Consider the following 15,079-nt stretch of genomic DNA (forward strand, 5'->3'; position numbering starts at 1 on the left):
TTATACTAGTACAGAATCAGAGATTTCAAACTGAAAAGGACCTTATAAATCAGGAAGACTGACTCCCACATTTTACAGATAATGAAAATGAGGTAAGGAAAGGAGAAGGAAGCTCACTAGATCACAGAAAAAGGGTTAGAAGGGGCCCCCATAACCATGTAGTCTATCCTTTATATGAAAAGGAAGTCCACTAAATCATCCCTACCAAGAGCCAAAACAGAAGTACTGAGGTAATAAGCAAGTGACAGTGCCAGGATCTGAACCCTATTGCTCATTCTCCTGTACTCTTCCACCTCCCTTATTCGTAACTCACTGGATACCCATATGCACATGAAAATCTATTCTAGAGCCCCTGAGAAATGAATTTGTATAACATCTGTGTCCCTGCTCCTCCTCCATTGGGCACCTAGTCAGTTGGAGAACCCATCAGTCAATCTGCAACCCAACTCCTGGTCTTCTCGTGGAGGAACTGTTTCCACTAACAGGAGAAGGGGTGAAGGTGAGTGACTGGCGCCTGAAAACCAGTCGCTTAGGGCAGGTGGGGCTCATTAGGCTTGGCAGGCAACCCACCTAGGGGAAGGAAACTGATTTTAAACCTCTGCTGCCTTGAGGCTATACCCATGTATGGGAAAGGCTTCGGGAGTTAACCCCGAGGAAAAATCAGGAGTCAGAGTCCCTTAGGCAGTTGGATGTTAGGCATCACATTCCTCTGGCAACTCCTGTGATGGCACTGTTGCCAAACTCTATTGGCTCTGCCTCTCCTTTGGATCCATCAATGTGGCAGAGAGAGAAAACCTGCTGCATGGGCAACAGCTTGTTTTCCATATTAATCCGCCCAGGCCAGAGCCCTGGAGAGGACACTCCAGCTACTCCTCATGGGGTAGATACAACAGGGGATGCGGCAGTTACCGGTTATAAGTCACTCAGGAGCTGTGGCTCCCGTATCAGACTGCACAGCCACACTGTGGCCTGTGGCTCTTCAAGGCGCTGATCCATGGTCATCCACGACTAGTGGAAGCAACCGGTGGAGGCCTATTGATTATATGCTAGAATTCAAACCTAGATCTTCTGATTCCCAAGTCTAGTGACTCTCAGTGAGCCAACCAAGGTCCCCTAATGGGGTACAGCCATCCTGCCTTAAACAGAATGGATAGAAAATATATGGTTACAACTTAAATATGCATATGTCTATCTATCTATCTATCATCTATCTATATGTGTGAATATATATGCTGTATATATATGAATAGTATATAAATATATATTTGTGTATATGATAGTCTATATTGCTCTATATAGTAAATAACAATGTACTACGTAGTAAGCTATTTGTTATCTAAAGTATTTTATGTGCATGTTACTGCATATACCTATGTTTTGTTAGTACATTTTATTGATGCATATATGTATATATTAATAGATTTGCATACACATAAATCCACATATATGCATATGCACACATATACGTATTCATACATACACACATTCAGACACAGAGTGTGGTTTAATGGGAATAGTGCTGAAATTTGAGATATAGGATCTGAGTTTGTGGCAGAGAGGATAGAATGCTGGACTTGGTGTCAGGAAGAGTGGCATTCAAATTCCCCTATTGACACTTGCTAGCAGTGTGGCCCCAGAGAAGTCACTTAGCCTATTTCAACCTTTTGAAAAAGAGGTTGACAATAGTACATACCTCACAGGGATGTTGTTGAGGATTTTTTTTTTTTTTTGCAGGGCAATGAGGGTTAAGTGACTTGCCCAGGGTCACACAGTTAGTGAGTGTTAAGTGTCTGAGGCCAGATTTGAACACAGGTCCTTCTGAATCCAGGGCCGGTGTTGCCCCTTTTGAGGATCATTTAAAGGAACATATGAAAAGTACAATGCAAACCTTAAAGCGTTCTATAAATGCTAGTGATTGCCATTACTATTCATTGTCAGTAACATCATTGTAATAGTAATAATCCTAGCTCTGCCCTTTACTAGTTGTGGAACCTTGGTTGCTTAATGTCTTTGGGCCTTGATTTCCTTATCTGTAAAATGGGGACTCAGTGATCTCTAAGGTCTCTTCCAACTGTATGTAGCCAGTGAGGGATCCCATGAGCATAACACCCTATCTCTCTATTCTCTACTGATGGTGAAGAGGCTGCTATCAACTGTTTTTTTTTTTCAATAACTCAAACTCATCTCAAAAACACTCCTTGGGAATGAGCTTCTGAGAATGAACAGCAGGAATGTGACATTCCAGTTTGCACCTGAGAGGAGGTTGCCTGCCTAGAGCATATGCAGATGCCGAGTAACTAATATTTCTTTAAAGAAAAGACACATGGACGTCTAGGAGGGTTAGCAGAAACCAGCTGTTAGGCTAATTCCAGAGATGAAATAATGAATACAAGCTCAGTGAAAGGAAACCTTTATATGTTAGAAAAAAGAAGCAAACAGTTCCCCAATGAAAATTAATTTTTCTTTTCTATTAACAGCCTCAAAATTAACTAAGGTGGTAGAGGTGAGGAGATGGGAGGTAGGAAAATTATTTTTGTCTTTTCTTATTTCTGGGGCTACACTAATATAATAAACATCAAAATGAGGAACACCTTCCCAAATGTTGCCAAAACAGGGTGCGGGCAGGTTCTTGGCCTCCCCAATGTGACACACCAGCTGGGTACTCTTGCCCTTATTTCCGTAGCCATGACATTCCTATCTAAAAACCATGGATTGCTCAATTATAAAAGCAACCTGACATGGTCTAAATAGTAATTATTATATTAACACTGAGAGCTGCTGGTAAGGGACACAGGTGTTTTGTCCCTTATTTGCTTGTTGGTAAAAAGGCTTCCTCCCCCCTTTTTTTAAGTACCCCCAGATTAACAGAGATAATCACCTTCCTTCCTGCTATAAATCCTGATAGCCCAGTTACAGCTATCAAGCAATTTTCTCCTTGGACAAGTACCAATCAAAGGTCCACCCTACATTGGGAGGTAGGTGAATAACACGTAATTAACCAGGTCTCATTTGGGGAGAGCATGTACATTCTGCCTCTTCTCTCAAGGATAGTGCTCTCTTTATGTTGGGAGTCAAAAAAAAAAAAAGAAGAAAAGGTTTGCTGCCAAGATAAACACATTTTTTATTTCCTGTAAAGTGGAGGGAGGAGTTGAGAGAGGAATAAAATAAAAGGGGTATTTTAAAGCTTACCCTTCAGCATACAGAAATACTTTATTTTTTCAGATAAAACAAAAAGTTGACAAAACCAATGGACATTTTGCAAAATGAGTCCCTGGTCTGAAACAGATCTATATCTATATTGATGTATATCATTATATCTCTTTATAGTAACAGATATAAATATTTATGCATAAACAGATATAAAAAGATATAGATATGTAGATTTAGATTTTATATAGATCTATAGAAATCTATACACATTTGTGTGCATATACACATCTATTGATATGCATATGTAACTCAAGTCCCCAAGCCTATGGGTATGAGACTCTCCCCTCACAGGTGGAGATCAACACTTGGTGCCTAGACAGAGTTGTGAAGAACTGGATAGAGGAGAGCTACAGGCTTTCAAGTCTTTTGAATTGCTTTGACTTTCTGTAGTTTGTTCTGCTTCTGGCTTCCAATTTTGAGAGAAAAGATGTATAATGCCAACCCCATTTCAGTTTGCTAAAGGGAGAATAAGACTCGGAAGAAGCTGACATGAGGGTAGCTAGAATTATCTATTATATCTTTATCCCCAGCTGGCTACACTAGAAATTTCAGGGAATTTTCTCCTGTGGGTGAAATCTGGGACTTTCCTGGTTGAGTTTCCTTGCTCACAATGGAAGAACTCCTTTACTCTGTATTGTCTGGTATATATTCTCCTTTGTATAAATTTTGTGCTTCCTTTTTTGTTATTCAATTGGACAAATGAGTTTTGGGGGTTTTGTTTGTTTTTTTGCTACTTGCAAACTGGTGAAACTGGTGTTTGATGGGAAAGGCATCAAGCCTGGCAGATAAATATAAACTTTGGATCCTCCTTTCCCCTTTACTGAACAGTCATCAGAAATTTAGTCCAAAATGGAAAATAATATGCCATATACCAATAATATTTAAAAGATAGTTCAAATGCTATCCTGGTATCCCCTCAAGGAGCCATGTATTCTAGTCCCTTTCCTGCTCCTCTCCTAACAGGAATTTGTCTCTCGTTGACAGGAGTAGGATGACAGAACACTCCAATACCTTTGCTAAGAAAACCCCATGGACAACATTGGAATGCTGCGGTCCTTGGGACCACGAAGAATTAGACACGACTAAACAACAAAAACAACAAACATGTTGAGACAGTCTCACTTAGAAAACTCTAAACACACATATTAAATATATGATCATATATAAAAATATAAATATCATAACTATATAAATGATATGTACATATGTATGTGTATAGGTGCCTTCTAGTTTTACTTCACTGTCATTTCTAGATGAATTTTCTCCTTTCCCCCTCTCCTTCCCTCTCCCCACATAGACTAGGGATGGAGCTAACCTTTGTGGCAAATTTGAAAAAGTTAAATGGCACTCTACCCAGTGACAATGTCTAACAATGAATCTCTGACACCTGCCCTCCTTAGTCCCTCAGCTCGTTGCCAAGAGGATGGAAGCAGGTTACATCACCTTCCCTCCACAACCATTATTCTCTGCTCGTTTGCAATTGCTCATAATTCCTTTAGATCTTTGAAAAAGTTTTTTCCCCGGGTTCTCCTTATTTTATTATACATCAGTTCATCAAGATCCTGCTATATTTTTCTGAATTCATCATATTCCTCATTGCTTATTGTTTTATAGCATCCCATGTAATGCTCTGCCTCCCTTCTCCCTCACTAAATTGGCCACTGGGTAAAAGCTTATTGCTTTATAATTTCTGTGATGGCCCATGATATTTTTTTTTGTTTAGGAAAAGGAGAAACATCCAGTGTGGTAGAATCTATAAATTGTGGGCAATGAAATGATGAAGACTGTGGGCATAACCTACCTCAGTCACATCCTGGCTGCATAAAGATGTCCAGGCACTTAACAATTCACTGCCCCATGTATGTGGGATTATAAGTGCTACATTGAAATGAATTCTATCAAAATCTGAGGACCTGGGTTCAAGTCCCGTCTCTGATGCTTACTCCCCATGTGACTTTGGGCAATTAATTTAACCCCCACTTCCTCATATGTAAAATGAACCAGTGGAACTAGATAGTCTCTGGGTTCCTTTTCAATTGTGGTTCAGTGATCTTGAGGATCATGCACTGATGAGGGGCATTTCCAGCTCCTAGCACTGACAAAATCTGAGGAAGGGATGATCCAGTGCCCCCTTCTCCCAAAAAAAAGTAGGGAAGGAAATTGAAAAGAGTGACTCTTTTCTGGAATTCACAAACTGCAGCTTGGCAGACATTGGAGGCAAAAAAGAAACCAGTTTATACAACTGAGGGCCAATGAATATTATAGCAAACCAATTAACCCTACCATTTGTTTTTAATGCTACTTCTAAATGACATCGCTGCCTTCTTGACAAGAATTCTTGGTTTTCTCAGTCTTTAGTTAGTTAGCCTAGGTGGTAAGACAGAGGGGCCAAGGAAGATAAGACCACAATTCTGAAGAAACTATGGGCCACTGAACTCTGTTTCCAATCTCAGTGTTTTATTTTCATTATCAGCTGCATATATGTTCATTGCAAGTCACTGGTCAAAGGAAAACCAGGTAAGGATGTCTAAAGGGCTTAATGTTAACTCAGTTATCTAACTAGAGAGAATCAGCTCTGAGCAGTCTTTTCCCATATTAAGAGCCATTTTAATGGAAATTGTTTATACATATAAGTGTATTATGTGTATTATGTATATATGTATATGTGTATGTATATTTTTGTGTGTGTATGTATATTTTTGTGTGTGTATGTATGTATGTATGTATGTATGTATGTATGTATGTATGTATGTATGTGTGATGCAGTAAATAGAGCATCAAGCCGAAAATCAGGAAGACTCATTTTCCTGAGTTTAAATCCGGCTTCAGAATCTTAATTAGCTATGTGACCCTGGCTAACTCACCTAACCCTGTTTCTCTTAGTCCCCTCATCCATAAAATGAGCTGGAGAAGAAAATGACAAAGCACTCCAGTATTTTTGTCAAAGAAACAAAAAACCAAAATCTAATGGGGTCATGAAGTGTTACATACAACTAAACACACACACACACATACATAAACAAGCATGCATGTGTATAAACATTTATTCATTTAAGAGAAGTGGTTATTACATTACTTTTCTTAGTGTCCTCAGTGTCAAGCTCAGTTCCTGGCACATAGTAGGTATTTAACATACACTTGCTGGTTGATTAATTAATTGGCCTCTTAGGGCACTTCAAGTTTTTAATCTAAGGTACTATGTTGAAAAATGAGTGGGGTCAGCAATCATAATCATATAACCAGAGCAAGGATTGCAGACAGGTACCCTGAGTGCTACTCCATTATGCCTAAAGCAGAGTCGTACTTAGAGGCAGGCCTTTCATACATTTGGTGGACCCCTCTCCAAAGGATTTATGGGCAGACTCTATCTGGATACTATTGGTGGGAGTTCTCCTATCCATTTGATCACAGATCAGCCAAAGGACTGTGTCCTGGTCTGGAGACATTTTAGATTTAACCTCCTGACAGAAGGCAAATTGTATAAGCCGCATTCCTCTGATCCCCACTGGAAACACGAGAGAGGAGGATGCTATGGAAAACTTAATGTTCAATTTCCTTGCTTTTGTCCCTCTCCTCTATAATCCTAGCATGGTTCTAGTGCTGTTTTGTAAATTTAATTTCCTGCCAACACCTTCAAATAGCTATCTCTTCAGCATGACTTCCTTTGCTATTTGCCACATTAACAGTGAATTCATTGCCTCCTCAGGTGGCTCTAATGAATAATGTTGAGGAAGTCCCTCTGGTTTCAGATCAGCCATTGTCCACATTATATGAAAAGCTTTGTAATTTCCTTGGACCTCTAAAAGAGGTTGGGAGAGAAAGTTCAGCTGAGGGTGGAGAGAAAGGGAATGGTAGAAGCTCACAGAGATACTTTTCTCAGTCTCTTGGATCAACCCCTGTAGCTCATGAAACTTTATAGACCTCCAAATCTATGAACACTGTCCCTGCAGCACCCCTTCCCATCCAATTTTGCTATATCACGTCTTTATTTTAGTGGACTTCCAGCATGGGAAGAGGATGGTATTGGATCATGATGAGGCTTAAGAGGAAAAGTAAAGTAGTTCTTATTCATGAAAAGAATGAGACTCGGGGGCAGCTAGGTGGCACAGTGGATAAGCACTGGCCCTGCATTCTGAAGTACCTGAGTTCAAATCCGGCCTCAGACACTTGACACTTACTAGCTGTGTGACCCTGGGCAAGTCCCTTAACCCCCACTGCCTTGCAAAACAAAACAAAACAAAACAAACAGAAAAGAATGAGAACCCCAAAGCCCCCTTACCTCCAGGAACTTGAATGCTTGAACATTACAGAGATAACTGATTGTTTTTAGCTTTCTGAAGACTGATCAAGAAACTATTTTCATTTTGATCTTTTCTAAAAAATTGCTTTATTTTTTTTCTGAACTCACTCTTCCACCACAGTAATCAGAGACTAGGAGGAATGCTATGGAGAACTTATTACATTGATGAAATCATAAATCTGGTTATTCTTTAAGTCGACAGATTGTCTGATGAGGATGACCAAATCTTGTTCTAATAACACTTTCAATCAACAAGGTAATTAATAATAATAATAATAATAATAACATAGCACTTTGAGGTTTAAAAATCAAGTTATATGTGTATTTGATCAATACAATAACCTTGTGAAATGAGGTATTAATATGATTCTCATTTTACAGATGAGGAAACTGAGGCTAGAAAGTTGAAGGGATTTTCCCAGGGTTACAAAGCTAGTAAGTATATGAGGCAAGAGTCAAATATATGTCTTCTTGACTCCAGATCTAGAATTCTACCTATACTGTGCTATTTTCATACCTATTATGTACCAGAAATTGGATTTTTCAGAGTATCATAATTATTATTATAAAAGAAATTTGTGTTATTATTAGATATGACAAAATAGAGAGGATTCTCTGAATGTTTCCTAAGCACAGGACAAGCCTTGGAAAATATTTTCTTCATTTGCTTATAATTTCATCCCTGACCTTTAATTGTGGTTTTTTTTCTTGATACTTTGTTTTGCTCATTTGTTGGTTTTTTGTTTTTGTTTTGTTTTGTTTTTTCTAGAAGTCTACTACAATCCTTTATGGTTGGGAGCTGTTTTATCTCTCTATATATCCCCATGACTTAGCACAGTGCCAGGAATAAAATAGATATTAAATAAATGCTTCTTGAAATAAACTGAATGGAAATAAGCTGAAAGTTTGGTAGCTATTCATCTAAGCTCCTTGAGAGTAAACATTATGCATTCTTCCATTTTTCCATCTTCCCCAGACTTGTGGCTAACAGAGGTCTGTACACAGATCCTCAATTAAATATTTATTGCTAGACCATAACTTAAATCCATTGTCATAAAGTTTACTCCCTCAGGCCACTTCTCAGACCCATCCAGTATGTGACTATTAATGTTCGCCTTGAAGACCACTAAAGACCATTGCCATTTCATTCTAGCTTGCCTCTCCAAGCTTATTTCCCATTACTCCCAAACCTACACTCTACATTCTAGCCAAGCTGGCCTATGACATGTTCCCTGTATTTATAACACCCACCTCCCTTCTCTATGCCTTTGTATAGTCTATCTGCCATGCCTGAAAGACCCCCTCCCTTTACCTACTCTTTTTAGAATCCTTTTTCTTGCTTCAAAGATCAACCAGGAGCCACCTCCATCAGATTCCCATGATGCCTCCCTCTTCCTCAAATGACCTTGTATTTAGTCCTCTATTTACATATTGCACCTCCCCCACTTAACAGCAGTATCAGTCACAAAACAAACACCACACTATAACAAAAAAATGGGGATCCCAATGAAGCAATGGGTGTATAATAGTCAGAGGTCCCACCTCGAAATATGGATGACCTGGGAGGTCCTGTCTCTGTGATACATACCAGTTATATGGCCTGGACCATATACATATACATATATTCATATACACATACACATAAACATGCATATACACATACACATTTAAATATAAACAAAAACATGCATACACATACACCTATATTATATATATGCATGCATATATACACATACACATATATATACATACACATATATATATATACATATGCATACATACATACATATAGTGCCTTACTCATAGCAGATGACTAATCCATTCTTGTGGAATTGAACTGTTGCCCCAAGGGAGTCTGGGAGGCACAGTGGTAAAAGGACTGATTTTGGAGTCAGAGTATTAGCTGTGTGACCTTGGGCAAGTCACATCTCCTCTTTGGGTCTATGCTTCTTCACTTATAAAATGACTGGCTTGGCACAGAAGACTTCAAAGGTCCCTCCCACGATCTATGGTACTTATCATTCAGATCTACTGAAAATCAGTTACCAGGATATGTAGTTTCAAGAGCTCTGAGTACAGCATCAGAGCTTGGGTTTGAGTCAATTACCTAGTACCCCTGTATCCTTGAGAAAATCATTTTACTTCTTTGGGTCTCAGTTTCTTCACCTGTAATTTATGGATTAGAATTGGCTTGGATGATCTTGAAGGTCTATCCCAACAATAAATCTTTGGATCAACACAGAAACAGGCTGAGGCCCTAATGCAATGACACACATGAGTCAGAGATTCCCCCTAGCTCAGTCACATTCTTCTCCAGATAACTTACTTTCAAGGTTCACTAAAAAGGATCTTCCCTTCTTTTTCAGGCACAATCTCCTCCTAATCATAGGTCTTCCCTAGGTAGTAGGATTAGTGTAGGGCACTTCTGAGTAGCTCTCCAAATGCCTGAGTTATATGTTATTTCCCCAATGAAAATGGCTGCTAATATTTCAAGCTGCCAACAATGGGAAACACTGTTACCAGGAACACAGCTTAGTCCCGGTCACACCAAGGGAGACCAAAGTCTATTTATCAAACAATTATCAATTACCTGCACGGTTCCAGCCGTGTGGGCACATAATGAGCTTCTCGTATTTCTCTGGGAAGTTTCGAGGACAGAGTATGTGTCGGCCCAGTCTGAGGAGGTTAATCAAGATAATCAAATTTCTAGCAGCAAAGGCCACCCTGGGCATAGATGGAAATTCTCAAGAGCCTTACCTGTGGGGCGTTGGCAGAGGGGAATCTATGGGAAGGAAGGGGGACTGAAAGCAAGTTCCATGAATAAATAGAGGACAAAAAACTCTGATTAGCTTGCTTAGAAAATAGAGCAAGAAGGGAATTTAGAGATTGACTACCTCAACACTATATTTTTCCAAATAATGAAACTGAGGCCCTGAAGAGTAAAGTGAGCTGCCTAATGTCACCCAGGTGGTATACCCAGCCATTTTCAGTCATGTCCATCTCTTCATTTTCCCACTGTGGTGTTTTCTTGGCAAAAAAAAAATGCTAGAGTGGTCTGCCATTTCCTTTTACAACTCATTTTGCAGATGAGGAAACAGAGATAAACAGGGTTCAGAGACTTGCCCAGGGTCACATAGCTAGTAAATATCTGAGGTTAATTTTGAACTCAGGAAGATGCATCTTCCTGATTCCAAGCCTACCGTTCTATCCACTGTGCAACCTAGCTGCACTAGTCAACGTCGTATAAAACAAACTCCTAATCTGGGTTATGCTCATCATCAGTTTTCTCTGCTTCTAGTATCAGATTGCTCAACATTCCTGGAGGAAGTCAAAGAATCATGCTAACTGGGTGTATTACAAATTCATATTATCTAAACTACAAATACACATCAAGTCATATATTCTTCTTTGACTGCTACGACTTCTCCTGAAGTAAGAAAAGATTCTCCACTTTCTAGAAGGATTGACTGTCTGATTCATTTAAGCAGAATTATAGGACTAATGCTAGCTTACTTTTTTGGGACTTTATGGATTATTCCATGCTTTAATACAGCTTGATAATGGCTGGCAATAAGAGCTGACATTTATATAATACTTAAAAGTTTGCAAAGCACTTAATCTGCATGATTTTATGGGATTGTCCCAGTGACCCTGTGAGATGAATGAAGGCATATATTAGCTCCATAATTTTGAAACAGAGGCAGCTAGGTGGTGCAGTAGATATAGCACTGGGCATGGATTCAGGAGGACCTGAGTTCAAATAAGCCCTCAGACACTTGAACACTTACTAGCTGTGTGACCCTGGGGAAGTCACTTAACCCTCATTGCCCTGCAAAAAAAAAAAAAAAAAAAAGAGCAAAAGCCTAATTTTGCAAATGAGTAAACTGAGACTCCAAAAGATTAAACAACTGGCTCTACAATCCGAATGTATTGGGACTGGGATTTGAACTCAGGACTCAAGAGCATGGATCCAATTCTCTCTCCACTATACCCAGACGCCTCTCAAGAACCAATCAATACTTTTTTAAATGATGCTATTTACAAATTTTCTATTCCCACACATCTTATTGACATCTTATTGACCTTTCAGCTGTCCAACTATTCCAAAAAGTGAAGCACAAATGCCATTTTTACTAATGACATTTTATCCTAAAATGTGTGGCAAGAACTCTGTACAATAAGAAAGGAGAATTACAGAATTTCTATAGGCTTTCTGCGGCTTTGGAGAAAGGCAGTGTTTTTTTTTTTTTTTTCTGTTTCAGAGCATTCTGCTTTTTCTTTGGGTATTTTATTTGGCTGGAAATTTCTCTGTAAATCACCTCAATAAAGACAAAATAACTCCCTCTTGCAAGATTCCGATTTCCATTACTTTATACGCTATAGAACACGGATGAGTTTTTCAAATCAATATTACAACAGAAACGTGGCAATTACAATATAAGGTACAGTGGACAGACACATAAGGGGTTGGTTTATTTATTATATTTTTGCAGGGAAAGGGCAGAAAGGAGCAACAAAGGAAATAAAAAAGCAAAGAAGGGAGAGTGAGGGAGGAGGGAGAAATGAGAAAGAAAGAGAGGAAGGCAGAGAGACGGGGAGTGAGGGAGCAAGAGGTAGAGAAAGGCTACAGATGGTCTGTGTCCCTCAACGTAAAGAATTAAAACATAGCACGAAAAGGAATCAGCATCAAGGATTTTATTAATATTGCATGGAAGTAGGAAGCTGTTTTTCTTAGTTTAGGAAGAGGAGAAGAACACCATCCCCCAAACACTGGAAATAGAAACATAAAATCTAGTAAAAGAATAAATGAAAAGAATACCATAACTGTATTAAAAAGGAAATTAAATTAGGAATGCCACATTTCTTTGTGCACTTTTTCCTTCTTGGCCAGAACAACCTGTTACACACACACACACACACACACACACACACACATCACATCACATATATCATTTTTCTCCTAGAAAGCTGCTTTGCAATGTGGTGCAGTGCATGGCATTCAGAGGGTAAAATGGGCACAATCAGGGCATTCTCACAGTGCACTTGTACTGGTGAGAGAAGCTTTTTGTAACCCATAAAGGCCATGGAAATGAAAGCTTGATGACAAGTAACCAGAACCTCTCTGATGACTTGGGAAAAGCAGTCAAAGGGATTAGAAAGGTCTTGTTTTCACATAAAGTCAAAGGAAAAGAGTTTGAGCCCTTTCAACCAAGTCTACACAGCATTCAAAGATTCCAAATGAGTGGATGCCACTCATTTCTGAAACAGACAACTCTTAGGCCATAACATTTTTTTTAATTTTCCCTGCCTTACTGCAGTCCACCCAAACTTGAGGGCAAGGAATTATGCCAGTATGCCAGGAGGGGATCCTCTGGAAACCCTGACAATAAAATGTGTATTATTACAATTCAGAAACTTGGGAACTTTTTGGTAACTGGTTCAGTGCCAAAGCTTTGTAATCCTTTAGGCAAATGTGAGAAATGTTAAGTGAGCTACAGCTTTGACATTTCTGCATGCCATATTTGCAGGGAGCCCTTCCCCGCCCATACTAGCTGCCAAGCCTACCCACCAGCTGCCTTGAGAGTGTACTAGGGAGAAAATTGTCAGTTAAACTCATTACCATGAGGAAAGATGGTGTGGCAAAAAGGGTAAGATGAAGAACTGAAAATCAGTAGTACCTAAATGGGTTTGATTCCCATCTTAGATACTTCCTTGCTGTGTGATCCTAGGCAAATCACTTAACTTTTCTGGGCCTCATTTTCCTCCTTTCTAATATGGGGGTTTAGAGTGTTATGGTCCCTTTTAGCTAGAAAACTAGAAATATATGAATAGTATTATTACGATAGAGAGAATTGTTATTCTCTTCTGGGAGTATGTTCATTTTTATAATAATAATCATGATAATAATGAATATCTCCTTAAGGTCGGCATAGTATATTATCTCATTTGATCTTTATAACAAATCTGTGCGGTAAGTTCAGTAGGTATTACCACTTAGGGAGGGGCATGGTCCCAACAAAGACATTGAGAGGCATGGAATTTAGTCTCAGTCACAAGAGAGAACTTAAATATAATTACCTCCTTAATGAAAGAAGCTATGGTCCAGAGATGGGAGGTGTTTCTCCCAAGTTCTCTATTCACTACCCCACGGCACTTCTACCACTCCTTATGTTCATTGTCTATTCCTCTTACTATCACAATTAGTATTCCATTCTATTCAGTCTGACTTTCCCACTTTGTACATCATAAAGGTCTTGCCAGTTATATTTGTTACCTTTATACTTTCTGATTAGTTCACTATCAACTCATGCTTGCTGATTGCATTTGAGTATTTCATTAAATAAATGGAATTAAAAGCATAGTGATACACTAACATTTATTTAGCTATCCACTAACTGTTGGACATTAAGATTTTTTTTTAATAACATACAATGCTGTTATGAAAACCCGAGTGAATCTTTTTGGGCACCTATCAGGATCTTTTTTGGATACTGACTGTGTAATCTAACATGTTTGTTTACCTAGTCCATCCCCCCCCCCTAAACTTTGTATCACAACAGAATTGGTAATCATGCCATCCAGACCACAGGTAAAAATCTTAAACCACAGAAGACTAATTAGAGTGGGTTACTCTGCTAGAGACCTAATTTCAAGCAGACATCCAACCTAGAGGTCAATTACACTAGTTCTGAGGCCACCAATTCTGTTAGTATCTAAATCATTTCTTCTTCTCTATTCCACAAACATAATCCAAGAGACTGTCAAATGCCTTGTGGGTTTTCTGAATTTTGGGCCAGCTTAGCTTTCTGGTAGTGCTTCAGGCACTCATTAACTCATATGATGAATGAGGCCTCCCAAGCAGTCCTTTATGTTTGATCATTCACATCTTCTCCTCTGATCGATTTAGCATTCCTGGAGTTGGGGAAAGTCAGGAAGGAAACCAGTCAATTCTAACAGAGCCTTTTCTAAAACCATCCTGAGTCCTAGAAGTACAATCTAGTCTCTTATAGCACTTATCCAATAGGTAAAACTTTGTGCAGAACATAATTCATGAAGACACAGTGCTCCAGCCAGGCTAATGAATAATGAAAGAGATTTGCATTCTTAAAGACTTGTTAACAAGGTGTAAGCCACCAATCTGTCCCCTCTGGTACAATTTGCTAAAACGGAATTGGAAACAAGATTTGTTTGGTTATTAGAGTAGATGGTTTAAGATTGAGATCTGACTGAGGTAGCACTTCTACACTATCAGGCAATTCACATGATCGACTATGAAGAATCCCAAGAAGTCTTGAAAATCATAGGATCAAAAAAATCACAGATGGGGGCAACTAGGTGGCGCAGTGGATAGAGCACCAGCCCTGGAGTCAGGAGGACCTGAGTTCAAATCTGGCCTCAGACACTTAACACTTACTAGCTGTGTGGCCCTGGGCAAGTCACTTAACCCCAATTGCCTCGACCACCCCCCAAAAAATATCATAAATCTAAGGCAAAAAGGGACCTCAGAGGCCATTGAATACAACCCCATTAATTTTCAGGGGATTAAACTAAGAAGCAGGGACATAAACT

The 15,079-nt window shown here is 39.1% G+C and overlaps 1 protein-coding gene across 4 annotated transcripts in view; it reads right to left on the minus strand.

Annotated features, from left to right (window-relative positions):
• CTNNA2 (catenin alpha 2) overlaps positions 1–15,079 on the minus strand; it is a 1,529,678-nt gene that overhangs the window by 240,077 nt on the left and 1,274,522 nt on the right. The gene's annotated exons all lie outside the window — the stretch shown is intronic.

Source organism: Dromiciops gliroides, chromosome 2, assembly GCF_019393635.1.
Source record: "Dromiciops gliroides isolate mDroGli1 chromosome 2, mDroGli1.pri, whole genome shotgun sequence".
Lineage (NCBI taxonomy): Eukaryota > Metazoa > Chordata > Mammalia > Microbiotheria > Microbiotheriidae > Dromiciops > Dromiciops gliroides.